This window comes from Phoca vitulina, unplaced genomic scaffold (assembly GCF_004348235.1).
Source record: "Phoca vitulina isolate PV1807 unplaced genomic scaffold, GSC_HSeal_1.0 scaffold40, whole genome shotgun sequence".
In the NCBI taxonomy this organism is placed as follows: Eukaryota; Metazoa; Chordata; class Mammalia; order Carnivora; family Phocidae; genus Phoca; species Phoca vitulina.
Window position 1 is genome coordinate 10,533,323 of NW_022589743.1, and position 23,041 is coordinate 10,556,363.

Below are 23,041 nucleotides of genomic sequence, written 5' to 3' on the forward strand. Positions count from 1 at the left end.
GCCCCACATCGGGCTCCCTGCTAGGCGGGGAGCCTGCTTCTCCCTCTGCCTTTGCCTCTCTCTCTCTCTCTCAAAAAAAAAAAAAAAAAGTACCATGTCTCAGGTCATCCAGCCAGTCAGAAACATAACTGAAATTTCAGGGTTCTGGTTTGTGCCTTTCTTCTTCTTAAATGAAGATGTTGATCTACTTTTAAAAACAAGAACAAAAGCCAAGTTTTGGTCTGGTTTCAGTTGCAGAGGGCTGAATCCGCTCCTCTCTAGCTTAAGCAGAAAGGAATTTGCTGGAGGGCACAAAAATGCTTGCAGAAATCATCAGGCGATGGAGGAAAAACCTCTAGGTTGCGCTTTTGGGAAACAACTCTCAGAGCCTCGCAGCAGATCTGGGTCTTCGAGTAGCCTCTGCCTCTTCTGTCGCCTGAAAGCTGCTTGGCAAATTGGGAAGCTTCGCGGTTCGGAACTGTGCCTGCTCTGCCCTCGTCGGAAGCACCTAGGCTGCTGCCGCCTCGCCTTCATCTTCTCCAACAAAATAGATTCTCCGTGAGGAGTCAGCTGAGACACAGGATGCAGCTGCTGAAGAGCCACACGCATCCCTGGCCGTGCTACCAGAGCACACAGCTGAAGTACAGAATCCACACTCCCCCTTTTCCAGCTAGCTGCAAGGGAGTCTGAAAGGCTCCTCACTTTTCCAGTGCCTGTGTAGCAGAGAGCTTGTGGGAGGATGTTGGAGTGGATGATGGACACCGATTTACCATGAGGACTCATGAGTTTTGTAAATGGATCAGATACACTTGAGTTCTGTGTTACAGTTATGGAAGGTAGACTAGCAGAGTAGCAAAAAACAAAAACCGGAGCGTTGTACAAAATATAAAAGAGATTAAAAAAAAAAAGGAGTGGCTGTATACAGAAACACCGTCATGGGATGGCAGTACTACCATGTATTGTTTTAGGATATGTCATTTGAAGTTCAGTTGCATTTTTGCAACTATAGGCATAAATGATGCATGGTAATTTAGGACTGGACTTGACTGACAGTAAATTCAGGCCCAGACCCAGCCCTTGAACTTGTAACCTGATATTGATCACTAAACCTTTAACATACTAAATATTTTTTTCCTGACCTTTTTCTGGTGTGATTCCCTTCATCCTTGGGGAAACCCTGCATTCCCTCTCAAAATCCAAAAATGTAGAAAGAAGTTTATTTTCTCTCATCTATCAAGGAAACCACTTAACATTTACTCTGTGCACAGTTGACATTTGGGAAGTGCTTTAGGCAAGATGGAAGCAGAACACAGGTCTTGCATGCTATTGGAACAATCATCTTGGTTTCCATGTCTTTGTTATCACTGCTGGGACTTCTTGTCACTCCTGGGAATTCCCCATACAGATGGAACATCATTCTTTGCTATTCTTGGCCATTGTCCGCTTCTGGGGTGGCAGCTGAGTGCCTAGTGCTTACAGCCTTGACTTGGCTGGGTTACTGTGAGGTTTATTCAAGAACGTCCAGTATGATTAAATTGACAATGAGACTTATGGGAGAGGAAGGAAGGGAATAATGGGTAGAGGGTCAAAATCCAGAGAGTAATGACATGCAGTATAGGCATTAGCAGATTGAAGTCCCTGGCAACAGGTGATCAGCAGCCTTCTCAGGCCCTGAGCTGGTCAGGTGGGTCAGCAACTCTTACTGAACATTCTGCTTGGAGCAGGGGAGGGGAAACCTACGAAAGATATGATTCTGTCTCCAAAGGAGCTTACTTTTCTGTGCAGGTGGGTAAGCCTTTTCAGGTGGCCTTTCCTTGGGTGGCAGTGGAAGCATCTGCTGACCATGAATGAAATCTTCAGGACAGGCCTCTCTTCATCAGGAATGTCACCTGGGCACCTTGTTGTCTTTAGTTTTCTCCTTGTATTTCTCACCTCCTGGGCTGTGTGTATTCTAGGGATGGATGGCTTGGTGTGAAAAGCGTTCTGTGCTGCGTTCATCCATACGTGGGCAGCTTGCAGTTGGGGAGAGCCACATACATGTCAGTACTGTTTTTGGACGGGGCTGGGTGCTTTTCAGCTCCATTAGATGTCTGGCTTTGGGCAAATGATTTAACATCAGGAAGCTTCAGTGTCCTCAGCTGTGAAATGGGGATGATGAGGAGCCTTACTTCATTAAATTGCTGGGAGAATTCCATGGAATAATGCCCATAAAATGCTTAGCCCAGAGCTGGGCTGGGGGGAGGGGTGGCCCCATGCTGTGAGACGCTCCTTAGGTCCCCACCGCCCCCCTCCCCCTCCCACTATTGTTTCTGCTCATCTGACCTTTACAGCCTCCCTCTCTTTGGGGAAAGGCTGGGACTCTTGACACTTCTTGACACCTGTCTGAACCGGAATCCAGCTCTAGATTCTTGACTCTGGAACCCACAGCCTGGACATGACACCATTTCTCTCTGCTGGCTGCTTCCCTTTCTATTCTACTTTTCTTCCTCTTTCCTGCATCCCTCATCTCATTCCTTTCCCGTCTTTCCTCTTTCTCTGTTTTTCCCGCATTTGCTGTGTGCTTGATAAAAAAATGACACCCAGTCATTGTGTTCTTGGCAGAAGAGATGGGACACATCACTGACTGTCTTCAAAAGAGGTAGTGTAGACTAATGGGTGAGGCGTGTAGATTTTGGAAACACATTGCTTGGGCTCCTATTCTAGTTCTGTCCTTTACTCTGTGTCTCCGTTTCTTTTATCCGTACAAGGGAGATCATGATGGTTCCCACCTTGTTGGGTTGTGGTGGGAGTTCAATATGCCGATGCGTGTCAAGTGTTTACAGCAGTGCCTGACACGAATAGCGAATCATAGTGATGATGATGAAGGTAAGACAGTGTCCCGTTATCCCGTGCTCCTGCGTGAGACTTCCATGAGGATTGAAGGCAGTGCCCTTGAGGCACACCCAGCAGGAATAAAGGCACCGAGGCCACTCTGAGTGAGTGTGTTTGGGGGCCCCTGGGTCCAGCAGCCTGGTGGGAATGGGGAGCTGGTATAGGGAACAAATAGGGGATGAATTTAGAGGTAGGGGTGGGCACATTCCCCTTCCTCCTGCCTTCTCCCTTCCACGAAGGTGGCCTTTACAGCTGTTGGGCGTCTGTCTCCACAGCAGAGGCACACCAAGCCCCATCTGCTGATTCTTGCCCTGGCCGCCCAAGAGCAGGAGGCTAAGCCAGGCTGTTCTGCCTTTGAGCTTGCCACTCACCTGCCTGCTTTAATTAGGTGACATGTGGTTCCCCTTATCTTCCTGGGAGATTTCTCTTTTGGTGATCGGCCATTGATGCCAATGTGGGATTAGAGTTCTTACTCCTCTTTCCCCCTCGGCCCGTGACAGGCCGTCTGAGATAGAGAAATCACATGTTTGTGCAAGTGCTGGGTGAGTTGCTTGGTGAGTCCATGGGACTGATACCTCCACTGCATTTTCAGGTGTACAGAGCACTTTTGCATATAATCTGATTTGATCCTCACAGTAATGCTGTTAATATCGGGAACATGATCCCATTTCATAGATGGGGAAACTAAGGCTCAGAGAGGTAGAGTGTCTGGTTCACGGTCGTACAGCCAGCAGTCGGCGGAGTTGGGAGCCAAATCCCGGTCTGGCTCCGGTTCACTGCTGTCTCCTCTGGGTCATGCAAGAACCCATGTACTCTTGCTTAGGTTCAGTGCAGCATGTTCTGAAACCATGAGTTGGCTTCTTTGGTAGCACACAGCCACAAAGTATCACTTTTTCCACCAGCCCGCACTCAGATCCCTTCCCCTAGGTAGGGAGTCACTGAGAGGTGCAGTCAAATGCGTCAAGAATGGGCATGTGAGATCTCAATCTCTCCATGACCCTGTGTTCTGGAGATGGTGAAACCTCCATCAGGTGAATTCACCCATGGTCTAGTTTTTAGTTTGGGATTTTTCATTTCACTTAAGCTTTAGATGACAGAAGCCCAGCTTCGTCTTCCTAACCCCGTCGAAGAGTGGTCTGTTTATGAGCAGCTGATAGGTTAAGCATTAACATTTCAGAAATAGTGTCCTAACCTTTTGGGCGGATGTGGTCTCTTACTTGCTTTCCACAGTCAAGAATTTCTGCCTTTGGCCTTATAACAACGTTTGCTGCTAAAACTTAACATGTGAATGAGATTCTGCCTTCCCCCTGATGCCCCTTCCCCTCACCCGAGGGAGGGGAAGTGCGTGGTCGTTCCAGGTACCATTTTGACCCATAAGTGCCTTTTTGAAGGTGCTTAGGGATAGAGTCAGAGAGGAAGGAATTAGCCAAGCCTGAGTTCAGGAATTAGTCTCACAGTCTTTAACTCTGACTTGAACCAGGGAGTCTTGTCCCCCATGGTGTTTGCTCAGAAATGCTCCTGGTCTGTTACATCACCCTCTGGTGTTGCATCATGGGGGCCGGCTCCTGAGTTGGAATTGGGTAGGGACTCCGGGACGGTGGCCAGGTGAACAAGGCTCCCGTGCAGTTCAGTCCAGCCCGTGCTCGTGGAGGGCCTACTGTGCTCAGGCATCAGGCCCTTCCTCTTGGCAGGACTCGAAAGTAGTCCTCCTCCCGACCACAAATCTAGTTCTCTGGATTCTGCAGATGACAGAATTTGGAAAGAAATACATTTATTTCTCTTCCCTCTTTCCCCCATCGCTTAAAAACCCCACAAAGCTAATTTGTTTGATGAGTAGGGCAGAGGAAGACCATCGCCATACAGAAAGAGCCCTTGTCCCATCACCGATCCTGCCCCACAGATTGAGGCACTGAAGGAATACCTTCCTTCCTTCATTTTTTAGTTTCTTACCTAGCTTACTGGGTTTGGGGCATCGGCGTGTCAAGCTTTGAGAGTGGGACACTTGGGAGAGAAGGTTCCAGAGCGAGCCAGCCTTTCCTGAGGAAGGCACGCCATACCACACACTGAACGCCCCTCTCCCTGACCATGCCGTGGACTTGGAGCAAGTGGGAATGTAGAGTGAGAGAAAGCTGCGTTCTTCTGTCACCACTTGGGCCCGCCATGTTACCTGTGAGGGTGGCTGGGCTTCTTTGACGGGTTGAACGTCCCCGTGATGAACTGCCGGCCCGCAGTCCAACGTTCCTCCGGTGGAGTTCGGCCATCGACTTTTCATCTTGCTTTTACCCTCTCACGTTTTCTGCAGACCCGTCCCGAGTGCTTCCTTCACCCCTGATGCCCTCAACAGCCATACCCACCCCCACGCCCTTCAGAATGCAACCCTGCCTCCCTCGCTCATGCATTTGCTCCCGGGTCACCCCGCTTCTGCAGGCTTCTGGGTGCCCATGGTTTGAGAATCAAGTAGGAAAACCACCGCCTGTCTCTACTGCTAACTCTGCTTTCCCCAAACCCTTCTCTGTCTCAAAGTTCAGTCCTCCCTCCTGCCCATCCTGGGCTGGGGGAGATGGCGAGTCTCAGCTGTTACTTTACAGAAGGGCGTCTTTATTCAGTTTGACTGTTACTATTCTGTGGTGAAGCATTCAATAAAGGTCGTGATTTATGAGATGTGTGTGGCTGCGGTTGTTTCTTCACTTTCTTTCTTCTTTTTCCTCCTCCCCTTTTTCTTCCTCCTCTTCCTCCTCCTCCTCCTCCTCCTCTTCTTCTTCTTCTTTTTTTTTTTTGCTTTGTCATCTATCAGGGTGAGAAAAGCCAGGCCTGATAATTTCTTGGCACATCCTGTGTTCACTTCAGAATGTCAGCTGTCGGCCTGTCAGGAAGTTATTTCTCGGATTGGTTTCTCCCTTCTTTTACTTCTCCCCACAGTCCCCCCTGTACCCAGGCAGAGGCCCTGCTCCGTCCTGCAGGCTGGTGATAAGGAGAAGGCTGGATGCGGTGGGGAGAGGAGTGTGGCCCCCCGTGCGGCCCTCAGCCTCCATACTCCTCAGCGGCTACATGTCCAGCGCTCTGTCAGCTCTTGATTGCTTAATAGGAAGAGGCAGGCAGGGTCCTTTCAGGAGGTTTCCAGAATTTTCTTTGTTCTTGAATACAGCACCCCCCAATCCTCTTAGTTTTTTTTTCTTTTTTTTGGCCTGGCCACTTTAGAAATCCTTTCCTTTTTCTTTTCTATAAAGTATGTGCATGCTAGATAAAAGGCTCTTGAATAGCGGGCCTAGGATATTGGATATTGGCTGCTGAAAATAGGCTAATTGGAGATAGAAGCAAGTTGTCACAAAGGTGCCCGTGGCGGGGGGTGGGGAGGAGGATGATCCCCTGTAAAAATGCCAGGTTGACTTTTTCCACCTCTCCCCTCCTCCTGCTTTTATTATTAGCTGTTTGCCGAAATGCATCCAAGTCTTTGTGGAGTCCTACAATAGCATTAACCAAGTTGTGCCCTGCATTCTAAGCACCTGGTTAAGGCCTCGTTCTGTGTCTGGAACTGTTCCACGCTGAGCCCCCAGAGTGTGCATAAATAAGTCTTTAACCCACAGTGGGTGGCCCGGGAGGGACCAGGAAGGCTGGCCTGCTGAACTTGAACAGAGCGTGTACCCTTCGCTTTGAAAGCGGCAGCTTCTGAGGGCAGAATTGAATTTTGGTTGGGAGTGGTGCTTGCCAGTGCCAGCAGGGTAGGAACTTGGCAGACCCTCACCTTTCTGGCCTCATGGCATTGACAGTGAAGTGGGAGCAGGCTGAGGAGCACAGACGTCTGCCAGGCTGACTGACGCAGGATCTAGTCAATGCAGAGGTTTTCAGACTTTGAGTGGGCAAAGCATGGTGGCCTCGGAGCGTGGGCTGTGAGCCCCCCACTCACAAACACCGAGCGAATGTGGGTTTTGCCTTGTAAGGTTGCTTATACTCTAAGGGGGATTCTGCTTTTGTGAGCACCCTGGATTCTTTGAATTTGAACGTTCTGTCACCCCCGATGGTCACTGCGTACCTAGCCATGCACCTGCTGCTGCCACGCATCTGTCCCTTTGTTTCTGTCTCTGCTGCCACCTTCCATCGGGGCCTCTCATCTGGTTTGGCTGTGGCTTTGTCTCTGGTGGTCCATCCCCGATAGCCCCCCCACTCAGTACTCACATGTCTGCTGCTTCCAGCTACCCATGGGGTCTAGCCCAGTCGTCTGCCTGGAATCCCAGCCTCACCTGGGCCCTTCCAGCCTCATGTCACACAGGTCCACATGCACCTGTGCTCTAAGCACCACGCCCAAGAGCCCGTCTGCCTGTGCATCTTCTCTCTCCAGGCTTCCGGAATAACCTCTCCCTTTTTTGCATAGAAAACCCGACTCATTTTTAGAGGTTCTCTCAAATATCTCTATCCCTTGCTTGAAGCCTCTCCTGCTTCTGCTTTTCCCTCAGGCAATGAGTGACTCCTCTCCCCTTCAACCCTGAAGCCCTCTTCAGTTCCATTATGACTCGTTAGTGGATCATTCCTCCTGGTCCTCCTCGTTCTCGTCCCGTGGGCTCCACTAGAGGGTTAGACACTGAGGGCAAGGACTGTCTGTGTCACTGCTGTCCAGTAGAACAAAGGAGATAACGTTCTTCAGTGTCCAGTGCATGTGGCCACTGAGTATTGGAAATGGGGCTAATGCAGCTGAGGAATGGAAGTATTAATGAAGCTTAATTTTATTTTATTTTTTTTAGATTTTATTTATTTATTTGAGAGAGAGAATGAGATAGAGTATGAGAGGGGGGAGGGTCAGAGGGAGAAGCAGACTCCCCGCTGAGCAGGGAGCCCGATGCGGGACTCGATCCAGGGACTCCAGGATCATGACATGAGCCGAAGGCAGTCGATTAACCGACTGAGCCACCCAGGCGCCCAATGACGCTTAATTTTAATTAAATTTAAGTAGCCACCTGTGGCTAGTGGCTGTCACACTGGACTTTACACATGTGTATCATCTTGCTTCTCTTGGTATTTTCAGAGGCTCTAGCCCTGTACGTAGGTACCTAGTCATATTAGCTGTGTGTTCTTTGCCTGTTTTCTATGCAATTTGATTTTTACGTTAGATTCAACAGATTATCTACCTGAGCACCGCTAATGCGTTGGGGGATACAAACATGAATAAATATGGTCTCTCCCTGCAAGGAACGGGAACCTCACGGGTAAACATCTAGTGATAATGGGAAGCAGAATGAACTAGAGTGGCACCGTTCAGGAACAGTTGACATCCTCGAGGGTGTAGAGAAAGGGGTCGCTCGTGGTGACTGAAGGGAGGTGGGACACTTTAGAATGTCCGTTCATGCATTCAGCAAATTCTTACTGAATGTCGCACAGGACCTGGGCACTGGGAGTGTGTCTGTGAGCAAAACAGACACAATCCTTGGCCTCATGAATCTTACTTTCTAGCGGGAGGGAGACAGACGATGAATAATATAAGTAAATCAGAGGGCGTGTTAGACTATAGAAGCTGGGAGGAGGTCTGGGGTTGCAGGGGCGGAGGGGAGGGCTTATGGTTTTTAAGTAGGTTGGTCAAGGACGGCCTAGTGGAGAAGGTAGGCATTTGAGTGCAGACGTTTGGACTGAGGTGTGAAGGGAGTTTCTGGGTGAGGGGGCCGCTGGAACGAAGGTCTGAGGACCCGGATGTGTGTGCGCCGGGCAGAGCGGCGGTGTGGCTGCCTCGTGGAACCTTGGAGACTGTGCTGATGATTTGCGGTGTTCCTGCAGGTGTCCTGTCTCCCTGAGGAAACGGTCAGCCCGCCCAGGACGGTTGGTCTAGTTCTTTTCATTTCTCTTCCCAGAAGGTTTCATTCTGAGTAGCTGCTCAGAAACTATGTTGATTAAGGGACAATTAAAACTAAGGCCAGTCTCCTATGATGAGATTTGGCAAAAGGAAAGGTCTGAGAAGATCAGGTCTTTCCTCTGGGTTAATTGCACGACTGTCCCTTATTTTGTTTCTGGGTCTCTCTTTGTGCAGACTGAGTCTTCTGCAGGCTCCCAGGTGGCTCAGTCCCTGTGTTTTAACACATTCCTTTGATCTGGATCATCTCTGGGACACAGAGAAGGTTTGGGGGACCCAGGGCCTATGAGCAGCAGGAACAGAGTGGAAGACCAAGCCGGCCTTTCAGCGGAGGGGTGGTGGGCAAGATTTGTGGTCAGGGAGAGGAATGCCCTATTTTCCAGCAATGACTTTGACTTGTCTCTGGGTCTCTAGACTTGCCGGCTGGACAGGAAGTGAGCTGTCCTGAGCTGCAGAGCTGCCTGGAGAACAAGTGTGCAAGATGATCGTGGTTTCAGATGTATCCTGAGTATTAAATCCAGATTTTGCACAGGAAGACAAGAGGGCCTTTGGCCAAGGGCAAGAAAGGGCTCTTAAAACAGATTGCTGTTTTAAGGTGGCCTCTTAAAACTATTGATATTTACAATGATAACAAATATAAAAACCATTTCTCTCTAGAAAAAAACCCTTACTTTGTCAGACTTCTACCTTTTTAAGGGCAAAGCTGACCACAGCTAGTGTATGAAGATAGTAAATCTTCAGTGCCAGTTGCCATCAGCAGTAAGGTTTTTCCCCAAAGGAACACTGGCAGCTAACCACAGACTGCCAAGTCACTCCAGGGCTCGGCACACCCTGGGGCCTGTATGGGAGTTGTTCATGTGGTAGCTTGGAGTTGGCCGTTGAGCTACACATACTGCTGGCCCTGCATGTCCTGAGATTGGCCATGGATGGTGTGTGCCTGAGGTCTGGATCCACCGACACCGAGAACTGATGCTTCCTTACCGCTCTAAACATCTTTATGTTGTTGGACACTGCCGACCACTGCCTTCCATTTGAAATGCCCTAACTTTGATAAACAGTTCTTACTGCTCTGTATCAACTTACCCCTGAATTTAGCAGTCTGAAGCAACTATTTTATTATGCTCAGGGAATTACTGGGTCAGGAGTTTAGACGGGGCTCAGCAGGAGAGCTGGTTTCTGCTTTGCCATGGATAGAACCTCAGCTGGGAAGACTTGAACATGTTGATGGTAAGATTATCTGAAAGCTTATCCACTCATCTGTCTGGTGCCTGGGCAGGGGTGGCTCAGAGAATGGGAGTTCCCACATGTGGTCAGTCTGTGTGGCTGGGCTTCCTTACAACATGGCAGCTTTGGGGTAGTTGGACATCTTACCTCGTGGCTCAGGTCCCCAAGGATGAATGTTCCAGCGAACAAGCTGGAAGCTGCAGCACCTTTTGTGACCCAGCCCTGGAAGTCACACACCATCTCTTCTGTATTCTCCTGGTTGAAGCAGTCACAGACTTACTCATCTTCAAGGGAAGGGGCATAGACCAAGGGGCCATTTGCCGTTGTTGGCGAGACCATTTTCTCTTGCTTCTCTACTCGTTCTCTGGCTGTGGCTTTGGGTTTCCAGAAGATGTTAGGATTCCTCCTAGTGAATTCACTCTGGGTCATCTGTCGTGATCTTTCTCCTGAGCTCCAGAACAGATACATAAATTGTCCTCTGGGCACTGCAAATTTAATGTACCCAAACTGAACACATTTATCGTTCCTCTGTAAACCTACGTCTTCTGCAATTCCTTATCACAGTTGGTGACTTCCTTTCCCTCATCGCTGCATCTGGCCATTTACCGAGGGCTGATAATTTTGTCTCCTACTCTTAAATCTCTTCCTGCTTTGTTATGCAAAAGATCCTTGCTTTAGTTGAAGGTCCCTTCATCTTGGGCTATTATGATAAGCTTCTAACCGTCCTTACAGTCTCTGTGTGCAAGCTCTCCCGTCTGGCCTCTACGGAATGACTTATCTAAAACACAAAGCTGGCCGTGTTATTCCTCTGCTTAAAATCGTTGGTCCGTTGTCTAAAGGATGAAGGTTAGTCTCCTTGGCTATGATCTACAAGACCCTTTGTGATCTAACCCTTGCATCAGTCCTCATCTCCCATCAAATCCTCCTTTCCACTTGATTTCTGGTAGTGCCAAACTTTTGGTGCCTGAAACACGGTCTGTGTTTCTGTTGTGACTCCACCTGCTCTTCTTTCTTGTCTTCCTGGAAAACTCCTACTCATCCTTTAAAACCCCAGTTAGGCATTTCTTCTCTGAAGCCTTCTCTGACTCTTCTGACAGAGTTTATCATGGATCCCTCTGTCGTTTTTGCATACCTGTGCCTTTGTGTTTTCATCAGGCCCCTGTGAGAGCTCTAAGGGCAGAGAACTAAATCATTTAGTTTGGGCTCCTATAGCCTGGTAGGGGACTAGGTGGTCATTAACATCTGATGTTAAATGGAATTAACCAGAGGGTGGTGATAACAGAGCCTGGATATTGTCACTGAATCTGTGATTGCAGGGTGTTTCAGACCCTTCCCTATTTCACGTGACCTTTTAAATGGTCTCATATCCAGAATCATCAGTTGTCCTTTTTGTATATAAAGATGCCTCTAACAAATCACCAGCTGTGTGTGTCTGACTAGTAGGGGAAGGTTTGTTTGCCTCCATCCAGCAGGACCTTCTTTTGCAGTGGTCTGTCTGTGTTCTCTGCGGCTCTTGGATAGAACTTTGGCCAGCTCTTCTTAGGAATGGAGCCTTTTACCTCATTGGCAAATAAGGAGTGCTCAGAATGACCCAAGGGGAAAGAAAGGAGACAAGGTGGGTGCTCAGGGACCTGGAATCATCCACAGACTGGGTAATTAAGGGCAGGAAATATTCATTCACTCATTTGTTCAGCCCATGTTGTGTGCTTACTGTAGGCCAGGCCTTCTTCTAGTGCTAGGTATACACTGGTGAACTAAACAGACAAAAGTCCTTGACTTTCTGAAGCTTCCATTCTGGGGACTTGATTGATCACTTTCTGAAGCTTCCATTCTTGGGGGGGCATCCTGACTGCAGTGGATTGTCCATGAAGCCCTAGCTCAGTACCTTTATGCGTAGCGGGCACTGAACAAATGTTTGTGGAAGGAATGAATGTTGTTGGACAAATGAGGTTTAACTGGGCAGATTGTTCTTCCTTGAGGGAAGGGAACTAGATTTTATTAAGAGCTTGCCAGGTGCAGAGCAATTTTCCCATAGAAGACCCTGGTCTTCCAGGATGAAGTGCCCTTCCGAGAATCCATGCGCCATTTGCTGGGCTGTGTGGCCGATTTGACAGCCCTCCAGAGTGAACTCCGAAATGAGCCCTCCACGTTTTGGCTGACAGTTACAGGTCCCCAGTTACCTCTTTGCCTCAATAAACATCCAGCCCAGACCAGTTAGCTGGGTTGGGCACATTGGGGGACATGTCTTTTCTTTCTCTCTTTTCCATTGTTTGGTTGGCCTCGTGCAAGTGTTTTGAATAGAACAGACGTCATGACCATAAAAAATCTGTAACACTACACATTTAGTGAAGTTCCTGGCAGGCAGCGTTCTGTTTGATTGGTGAATGTTTTTCCTGTGAATATTGTTTCCTCCCCTTCCCCCCCTCTTCGTTTGTCCCTCTGGAAAATAAAGTTTTCTCTTATGTGAGGATTTATAGAAATATGTTCCTGGCATGAGGAGAGCACAGACATACTAGGATATTGGTGTAGTAGAGAAATACTACCTCCGAGGCACAGGCGGTTTTCTCTCTTACGGAGAATGACCTTCCTCTGTGGAACAGTATGTTACTCTTCATAGGGTACGGGACTGCCTAGGGTAAGGCAGATAAAGACATTGCTTTGCATTCAGATAGCCTCCTTTTCTGCTGGAGCATCTTCAGCCCTTGGAATATCGTGGTTGCCCAATGCTGCCGCTGGGGGTGGGCTGATTCGGGGTGGTGTCTGAGACATCTTTGGCAAGTAAAGTCATCATTGGTCATTATATTTACCGTGTGTGCCTCATGCCTCTTCCAAGTGCTTTTTTTCCTGTTGTGTAGTCTGTGGGACAGGCAGGGAAGGTTTGATCCCTGTTCACTGCCGAACAGATAGAGGTGAAGTCACTGGTGGGGAAAGGAAGGCAGTTGGGAGGGGAAAAGGAACTTTTATGTGCCTGTCATTCCACCCCATGCTAAGCACGTTTCATGTGTAACTTTTTTAATCTCATTTTATAGAAGGGGTAACCCAAATTCTGAGAAACTCGGTTAGGGTCAGGGTCACCTAGTATATATGGTTGGGATTGAGCTTCCTGGGTTGGTCTTTTTTCTACTCTTATCACTTGGCTGGTTTGAGGTGCTGGGATTGGAACCTAGCCCTTCCATCTCCAGAATCTCTAAAGCTGATGCTCTTTTCAGCCTCTAAAACCCTCTTGGATTTAGAAAGATCACCTTCCATCCCTTTAGGGGTAAGACATTTAATAAATGGTGGAAAGCCTTGCTCATGGTTTTCTTGGCTTCTCTCTTTCACTGCAAACACTCCTTGGCTCTCCCCTTTTCCCTCAAAGGAAGTTACTTGTGGCAGGTGGCGGGGGCCAGACCAGTGCATCCTGGGGGCGGGGGGAATTTGACTTTCTTTTTCTTGACAAGTAAAATTTATGACCTAACAGATGGCTGAGTGTGTTTCCAAAGATGACCACACCGAGGGTGCAATGTGCTTATCTCTCCTTCTGCCTTCCCCACCTGCCCTCCTCCTTCCCCCCACGCCCAATGTTTCTGAAACAGTGGGTAGTGGAGCAGGGAAGGACCTGCTGATGGGAAGCCGACCCCAGGCCCCATGCTGGTCACCAGGACTGGTGTCTAGGTGCCTTCCTTCTGATTGGTACTTGCTTTCCTCGCCACTCTTGCCCAGGCCTCCTTGCCAACATCTAGCATTAAATGACCCAGCCCCCCTCCACGATGGCCCTGCTTTTCTCTTTCCTGAGTGAAGAGTGGCTTCCCTGTTTCAGCCCTGTGGAGGTTTCTGTTGCCTCCCCGGCTTGGCCTGCAGGGCCTTCCCTCTCAGGCCTGGCCCCTCTCCTGCTTGCATTCCATCAACACCTTGGCCATAGTCGTTTGTGTCCACTTGTGGCTTTTGGCCAATGTCAAAGATCCTGCTGCTCCTGCCGGGGAGGTCCTTCTCCCCTTTCTTTCCTGGCTACTTGCTGCTGACCTTCAGGCCTCAAGTCATGTCCAGTCTGGTGCCCCCAGAGCTTCACCTTGCTACCGTAACACAGCCTCTTCCTTGGCGGGAAGCACCTTCAGAGCAGATGCCAGATCTCATTCACCTTAACATACACGGAGCCTAGCATACAGGACTTGGCACACAGTAGGTCCTCAAAACATGTCTGATGAGAGAATGAATGTGTCTTGCCACCAGAGACTGTTCTCTGCAATTTGCCTTCCCGTCCCTCTTAGTCTCTTGTGTCACTCTCCTACAATTCAGCAGTCATTTTCTGAGCACCTACTGTGTGCTGGGTGGTGCGTTCATATACTCATCTCTGGTGATGCTTAGAGCAGCTCCGTGGCATGTATCTCTTGTCCCCACTTTACCCATGGCTTGCCTGCAGTTACACTAGGGAAGTGGCTGAGTGGGGACTCAAGCTCCCTCGTTCAAGCCGCTTCTCATAGAGCCCTGACTGCCCCTTAGAATCTTCTGGAGAATGTTTAAAACCTACAGATGCCCGGGCCTCCCCGCCGACCAATGAGATCAGCATCCCGAGGGTGGGGGCCAGTCTCACTAGGTTTTCAAGACGCCCCAGGAGATGCCGAGGTGCTGCTGGGCCAGGCGTGTCAGGGAGCCTGCAGCTTGGCTCGGCTCCGCGGATTAGGTAAAACTTGCTCATCAAGAACTGATTGCCGTGTGCATCTAAAATATGCTAATGAAGGTAATCAAGGCTAAGGGTTAAGGCTGCCATTTGTTCTTTTCGCGAAATCAACTGGAGGGCTTGGGGGATGGGCAGCCCTGGCTTCAGAGCCTGCCTGCCAGCAAAGTTTCCCTGCTTTTCCCTTCCTAAGAAGAGCCGTTTCGTTGTTGCCGATGAGCACAGGTCTAGTTCTCACCGGGGTGGGTTCTAGAAGGCTCTCTCTGGGGCAGTCTTCCCCAGAGTGCAGAAGAGGGAACACCCTCCCAAGCCTGGTTTTCCTACTCGGAGCATGTGTGCTCCCTCGCAGCCGGGCTTCCTGATGTGGCTCCCGGGCAGGCGGTCGGGGAAGGCGGGGGTGTTTACTTCTGCTTCCAGTGCTTCACTTCTGTGGCGAAACCGTCTCTCTGGTGGTGGCTCCCCGCTGACCTGAAATGTCTTGTGAAGGGAGCAGTTTGGGGAGCGGGAGGGGATGCTCTGGACTCCGGGGCCGGGAGCTCGGCCTGCACGTAGGTGCCGCGCCCGCCGGGGAGGCCCCTGGACAAGCCCTGAGCAGGGTTTGGGTGAGAGGCCTGGGCTTTCGTCCCTGTCCTTGCTGGAGCGGCACGGACTCCCGGGGGCTGGCCTTCTTGGAGTTCCAGTCCCGCATTCGCTGCCTCAGTTGGTCACGCCGGGGGCTGAGGCCCATGATTCAAGGGGAAAGGGAGGCCCAGAACTGTTGAGAGCCTTGAGAGACTTGACCTACTGTCATGTGACCCACCAGGGCCAGGGTGGTTATTTACTCTGCCTCAGTTACACAGATGTGCTCGGCAATGCGAGCGGGCGGGCGGACAGAGCGTGTTGTAAAGTGAGGGCCATCGTGTCCTTTGGATCACTTCCCTAGGCTGGGTCTCCTGGGACCTCTGCTTGAGACATGCAGCACCCCGGACCCTCAGTGTCACCGTCTCCAGGGCCCCACCCCTCACCGTGAGGTGTCCTCCAGGTCTTCTGAAGAATCCCACCTGGCTGCACGGTGGGCCAGAGTGACGGGCCCAGATGGAAGGCACGGAGTTCCCAGCAGCCCCGCCATCCCCGCTGGCCCTTTCTGGGGGTTCAGTCAGAATCTGCTTCCGCTGTCTGGCTGGGGCTTTGGAGGCTCCTCTTTTGTATGCAGGGATGCACGGCTTCCTCGCAAATTCAGCAACAGTAAAGGGTACTTACTTAATTTCGCTTAATACCACTGCTGTAAAAGATGATGGGTTTTAATTGCATCTCCGTATCGGCAATCATTAGAACACCGGAGAGTGTTGTTGGGGCCTCCCGTGACTCAGTCTGTGGTGAGTATCAGGGGGAGGGGGCTCCCAGAAGGCTGGAGTGACGGAGAAGCTACCTGTGGGTACAGAACAGCTCGGGTGCCTGTGATCGGGGTGATGGCCAGCCAGCCACTTCGCTGCTCAGCATCGGTTGACCGTGGGTCATAATCCTTAACTTCTTGGGCTTTGCAAGGCAACGCTCGATCTCTGTACCTTTTTCTCTTACCCCCGCCGGAGCCCCTTGTCCGAGTGTCACTGTCTAGGATGTTACTCTCTGATACCGACCTGTGGACAGGTCACCCATGCGGGCTGCAGCATTCCCCCCAAGAGTAAGAGAAGTAGTATTTTTAAATTAGCCTGAGAGGGAGCCAGGCAGAGGGCCCTGAGCTGGAGGTGGGGAGCTTGCCGGAGCAGCCTGATCATTTCATTACGAGATGACGTTCTCCTGTAGGTGAGTTACTGTTGTTTTAATCAGAGGTAATGTTGTAACCTGACTATGCCGGATAATTGTGTGTAAATTATATTCCAGCCCCATATAGAGGAAGGCTATTTTTTTCCTTCCAATTTTAAAGCTATTTAGAGGGCATGCCAAATTGTCGCCTGAACCCTGGTGCTCTCTGGCTCATAGCTATAGATGGGGAGAGAGAGCTCAGAGAAACATTTGGGGTTATATTTATAATTAGTTTCCTCTGAAGTTAAATTAATTTCTGCAGTTGGCAACATCAAATATTGTTACACCTTTGTCCAGTGGTCAACCAGGGGCAAAGCAAAGCATGGAGACGTAGCTGGCGGATGCAGGAGCCGGGGCGAGCATGCTTTCTAGGGCACGTGGGTTTATTTTTAAGCCCTTTTTGCATTCAGACTCTCAATTTAGGGATCTTTTTGGCCTGTCATGGAAAAAAAAAAAAGAACAGCTTTATTGAGACATAATTCACATGCCGTACAATTTACCCATTTAAGAGTGCAGTTCAGTGGTTTTTAGTATAATCACAGATACGCACTCCATCTCCACAGCCCATTTTAGAGCGTGTTCATCACCCCAAAAAGAAATCTCCTACTCTTTAAAAGCCATCATGATCCCTGCTTCCCCAGCCCTAAGCAACCATACGAATGGAATCCTACAGTATGTGTGGCCTTTTATTGACTGGCTTCTCTCACTTAGCCTAATGTTTTCGAGGTTTATCCATGTTGCAACATATGTCAGTATTTTGTTCTTTTTTGTGGCCGAATACTATTCCGTTCCACAGATATATCACATTTAATTTATCTGTTCATCCTTGATGGGCATTTGGGTTGTTCCACTTTTTGACTCGTATGAACAATGCCTTAACGAACATTTTGTGTGAGAGGCTTTGGGTGGACATATGGGTACGTACTGGGTATGTACTAGGAGTGGACTTACAGGGTCATCTAGTAACTGTGTAATCATCTGAGGGCCTGCGTCATTTTATGTCCGTCCCCACCAGCACTGTCTGGCCTGTCATTTCTGCATCTTTGCTTCAGACTTGCAAAGGGCAGAGTCAGACTTGCTCTTGCCCTCTCCCCTCCCTTGGCCCAGCTTGTATGAAGTGTTATGCCAGAGGTATCTGGACTCTGTGGGCAGCATTTGGGCTCCTCCCTCATCTCCCAGTAGATATTGCCTTACCTTTTGAGGCAGAGACTTGTCCCTGTGGCCCCCGCCATAGTGGGTATGTAAGTGATGAGCGTGGCCTGCCGTCCTTGGGAGGGTAGATTCAGACTGTCACACATGTGGGTACGGCATTGTCTTCCTCCATGATGGTGGGGGTCCTCCCTGTGGACTCCTGCTCCATGGTCACCAAGAAGAGGTGAGGCCAGGGCTGTCGTGTCCTAGGGCCTCCCCCAGGTAGGTCTTCAGATCGGTTTCTTAACAAATTAAGACAGCCTGGAGGGATTAAAGCATAGAGATGTCTTCTCTCCCAGTTTAGGAGTCCCGAAGTCTGCAATGAAGGCATTGGCAGGGCTCATTGCTTCTGGAGACCGTGAGGGAGAAGCCGTCCATGCCTCTCTCCTACCTTCTGGTAGCTGCTGGGAATTCTTGGGGTTCCTTGGTTTGTAGACACATGACTCCAGTCTCTCCTCCCATCTTCACATGGCCTTTCCATGGGTAGTGTGTGTCCCTTCTCCTCTTGTTAGGACACCAGTCATTGGATTTAGGGCCCTCCCTACACCCAGGATGATTTCATCTCAAGATCCTTAACTGATTACATCTGCAAAGGCCCTGTTTCCAAAGACCTGGGTGGACATGAATTTGGGGGGACTCTAGTCAACCCAGTATGGTCTTTTTCCACATGTGATTCTAGAATCATTTGGAGAAGATTCTAGTACCTGGGTTCTGCTTTTGTGTGCTAAGTGAGTTTTGCCACTGGGTTCAGATATGGTGGCAGCGGCGGCAGCTGTGGTAGCAAGAGTAGTAGTTTAGAGGGAGGGGGAAGGTTGGAAACAAATATTGGGGGAACTTGGGAATTTTAGAGGGCACGTCCCTCGGAGGAAACTCCCTGTGGAATGGGGCTGTGGAGTTTGGGACTTCTGCAACCCCGGTTAGCCCTGCGAGAGCTTCTTTGTCGTAAAAAACTGGGCTTAATTCTCAGAGACAGGGCACTGACACTTTGATGATAACATACAATTTTACCCAAGAATCTGAAGAACAAAGTGTTCACCAGATTCAGAGTCTGGGATGGAATTGCATGGTATCTGCCAACATATCCATTCTCTCCCTCATCACTCTGCTCTTTGCCTTTAACCAGCACATGAGCCAGCTTGCTGGGACTTGAGTTTTTCCACCTGTAGAATGGGGACAATGGGCAGTCAGGCTTGCAAAATCTTGCCCAGCGCTAGCGTTCTTACATCTTCCCTGGGCCCTCTCCACCTCAGGGCTCCCACAGATGGGAGAGCTTCTGTAAATGAGCCAGTGCTGTTGGGCAGTGAAGATGACTAATGTGTGTCACCAAAGGGGGAATTTGAGCTCTTTGCAGGCACGTGGTGATGGCAAGAGCTGACTTAATTTCTCTGGGCTTCTCTCCTACCCATTCAAGACTCTCCAGAGCCACTTCCTGCCTTTCCATGCATTTGTCAGGATGAGAAATATTTTCAGTTACTGTCGTTTTCCTGTGTGACAACTAATATCTTTGGGGCAAAGCTCCTAGAGCTAAGTTTTCCCCATCAATCTCATTCTTCAAAGTAATTCTCTTTTCTAATACTTCTACTTTCTGCTTTCAACACACACACACACACATGCACACTCATCTGCTTTATCCTGTTTTATAAAAATACAACCAGTGGTCCTACTCTGAGTGACCATTTCAGATACAAACACAGTTTTTTTTTTTTTAAAGGGATTTTTTGAAACTTAAGAAAAAAAAGAAGAGCTCTTTTGTCAGAAGCAGGAAGGTGGAGTGTTCTTTGCAGCTCTAGGTAGCAGCTGGCTTTGGCCAGTTCTTCCGTGTAAACAGCAATTTTCCAGACTGGAATGGGTGCCGGGGTTTTCTCTGTGGATCCAAGAGGTGTGGAGAGCAGTGGTGTTTCGTTAAATTACGGGTCTAGCTACAAAATGTGCAGCAACGATTTGTGCGAGCCTGAGCAGCCTGAACACTCCCCACCCCCGATGCACGCCACACACACACACACACACACACACACCCCCCACTCCCCAGAGTGCCGCCCTAGACCATAAAAGGAAGGGCATCTGCTGGGGGAGACTGCTGTCCCCAAGTGGTACTGGGCTCTTGGTGGGTATCTAGTGTCTCAAAGAGTGGAAAGCACTTGCATACAAAGTGTTTTCTACAACCCCTCCACCAAAAACTCCATGCAAAGGACATTTAAGCTCACTTTCCTAATGGATTTTGGAGTGAGCCCTCTCTGGAACAGATGGATAGCTCTTTACATTTGGGTGCACTGTGGGGACCGCCTGGGGCCGCCTGAGCATTTTGGTGTGCAGTGGCCAGCTTCCCTTGCTTTGTGTGGTTAAGTACTGTATTGGTGTGAGGGCTGTGTTTTAGGAAACAGTTACCCAAAGGGCCTAGCGCAGGAAGAAAACACAGGTGGCTGTCTCCACCATGGGTGGAGAGGACTTTTTATAACGCAAAGGACTATGGAGTCAGAGGGGGACCAATGGTAACGTGTCCTGCACCCTGTTTCCGAGGTCAGAAGAGGGTTAAAGCTCTGGGGATGCTGGGTGGTTCCTGGGGCAAGTAGCAGCCAAGACGGAAGGATCGGGACTAGAGAGTTACCCCAGACACACACGCACGCACGTACACATGCACGTGTGCAGACATGGACACAGAAACTTTGATAGTATTGATAGGAATTTGAGGACCTCCAGTGAGTCCCACTGGGAGCCTGGACACGACATCTAGCTCCGCCCCTGTCCTGTCCTCACCAGCAGCCCTGGAGGTGGAAGGGAAACAGGGTAGAATGTGTGATTCTAGGGTCCTCTCTGCCTGCCTCCCGTGTCCGTCTTCAGAATGCAAATCATCAAGCACTGCACAGTCCGTTTAGCAGTGATGCTGTCAGGATTCCCAAAGTAAATCACCCCATTTCCTCCAGGGTGCCCCCTGGTGGGGGAGGGGTCACCGTGCAGAGCCCCGACGCCCCCCAGCCGTGCTCTCCTCTCCTGAAGCCAAGACATTGATGAGCAGCTAACCGAGTGTTGCACATCTTCCCACTGGCCTTTTCACGTCTGGAAGGTTTTGATTAAACCAGTTTCCTTTTAGTGTTTGCCGTAGAGTGGGATCCATCACTGAATTGAGCTGGTTCCTGGAGAGGATGTTTTAGTAACTTGGACACTTTGGCGCAGTGTCTGGGGCCTGGGATTTCTCATCCTTCTAAAAAAAGTATTTTACAGGCTTTTTTTGGGACTATGTAGATTTATAGCTGGGTGTCTGCCCCAGTGTTTAAGGCTCTGGCATGATAGGTTTATGGCTGTTGAGCAACTGTAGAGAGTATAAGAGGGGGCCTTTTCATTTAACCAGTTATTGGGGAATGAACATTCTGTTGACTTCTGTTATTGGGAATGAAGACACATTACTCATTTAATTATCTGGGTCCATGTGAACATTTGGAATATAAATAGGGTCTGCTCTATACCCACCTGGCTCTAAACAATGTAGAAATGGCACCATAGGGTTCATTTTATAGAATGCTTCTTCAGAGTTTCTTTAAGTTGAGAACTCCACTAATGCATGTTTGTGGATCACAGTAGTTTCTTTATAGATATTTAATTACTTGGCTGGGTAAAAAAAAAAAAAAAAGAATGAAAAATCTGAAATGCAACTATTGGGAGTCTTTGACCATCTGAAATCATGTGGAGATGCAGGAAAGTGGTTTTGAAATTACAGTGGAAGGGAATGGGGCACCAAGAGTTGATTTATCAAAGATTTTTGTGTAAAGTATCTTTCTGCCACACAAGTTCATTCTGAGCTTGAAGGATGAATGTAGTAAATGACTTTGGATTCGGTTACGGTGACCACTTACCTAGCATCTGCCTGGTGTCCTGCTAAGACACTTTGGCATATGTTATTTAATTTAGTCCTAGTAGGAACCTCGCGTGGTAGGCTAATTATTATATCTCCATTTCATTGTGGATTAAATTCTACATTATGTTGGAACATAGGCTCCAACACCTAGCACTTAATGTATCTGTTGAATGAACACATTAGGAAAGTTAGGGCAGTAAAATTTGGCAGTCAGTGAGTGTCGGGAGAGATTGAAATCTGGAGAGGGACTGATGGAGTTTCACGGGAAGGTGACCTTGTCTGCCAGAGGGACTTACGGAATAGCTGAGAAGGGGGATGGACAGTAAGGGGCAGAATAAGATGCCCACTGGTTAACGAGAGGCTCTTGGAGTTGGCACTGTGGATGCTGGTGGGATCTTTGTAGCACGTTCTCATGTACATCATCTCATCTCCTCTCCCGTTCATCTGAAAAGAGACAAAAAGCAGTAAATCACAGCTTTAGACACACGTGTAACCACTGCATGGCCCTCAGAGCCCACAGGAAGTGTGTGGAGTTGCTAGGACAATGGCCTCTTAAAATAGTGCAGCAAGCCCGCTACAAGGACATTCCAGATGGGGCTCCGTCAGCGGGCTGTGGTGGCACATGTCACTCCTGGAAGATGCTAAGCTCAAGACATCGAATTGTAATGGACACATATGACATTGTGGGTTTTTTTGTTTTTTTGTTTTTTTAAACATTCTCGGCTTCATCTTATTCACTTATTTTTGGGGTTTCAATCATGCTTTTATTTATATGTTCTCATAAAACATTTTCCCCTCAGCTTTCCTGAGGTGTACCTGACAGAATTGTAAGGTATTTAAAGTGTACAAACATTATGATTTGTTATGTGTGTACATTGTGACAGAATTTCTCGTGTCAGGTTAAGACATTGGGCTTTTATTATATGTAGCCAAATGGGTGAGACCCTGTATCTACTGAGGTTTGAAATTTTTTATTTAACATTTAGATAAAATCCTCTTTAGTTGCACATTAAAAAAAAATAAAACACACACACAGCCTAGACTTAGTGTTCAGAGTAAGATTTATTTTCTTGTTTCACTTTTGGCTCCTACCTATGATGTTTGGTTCTGTCTCTGAACCATTTGTATCATTTGCTTTGGAACTGGTGTCATTCTGAAATGTGACCACAGTCATTTGTTTTCACATCGACCACATATTTGGTGTGGGCTTCTGTGGGCCTGGCGCTGTACTTGGCTTTGTGGAGGGTACCGAGAGGAATCAGGAACTCAGTGTCTGGGGAAGGAAGTAAGAAAGACAGGATTATCAGTGACTTCTGCATTAGGTGGGAAGAAGTGGGTGCCAGGACAGGCTGGTGGGTATGGTGTTAGTGTTTCAGAAGAGAGAAGGGACAGCTTCTGGATGTGGGGACGATATAGATAGCTTGCATTTTGGAGAAGGTCATTGGATCTTGCAGGATGGTAGCCATGGGAGATTTAGGCCCAGAGAGGCGTTCTAGGGAGAAGGACTTGTATGGACAAAGGGGTGGATACCTGGGGCTTAGCTGGGCTTGACTAAAGTGTAGGGTGAATCAGGGCGAATAATGAGGAATCTAGAGGGGAAAAAGAATGAGGACTGAGCTCCAAGAGTGGCCCCTGCGTGTGGGGTCAGGGTCTGTCT

At 49.0% G+C, this 23,041-nt stretch overlaps 1 protein-coding gene across 1 annotated transcript in view; it reads left to right on the plus strand.

Moving 5' to 3' along the window:
* MSI2 (musashi RNA binding protein 2) overlaps positions 1-23,041 on the plus strand; it is a 382,942-nt gene that overhangs the window by 105,071 nt on the left and 254,830 nt on the right. The window lies entirely within an intron of this gene.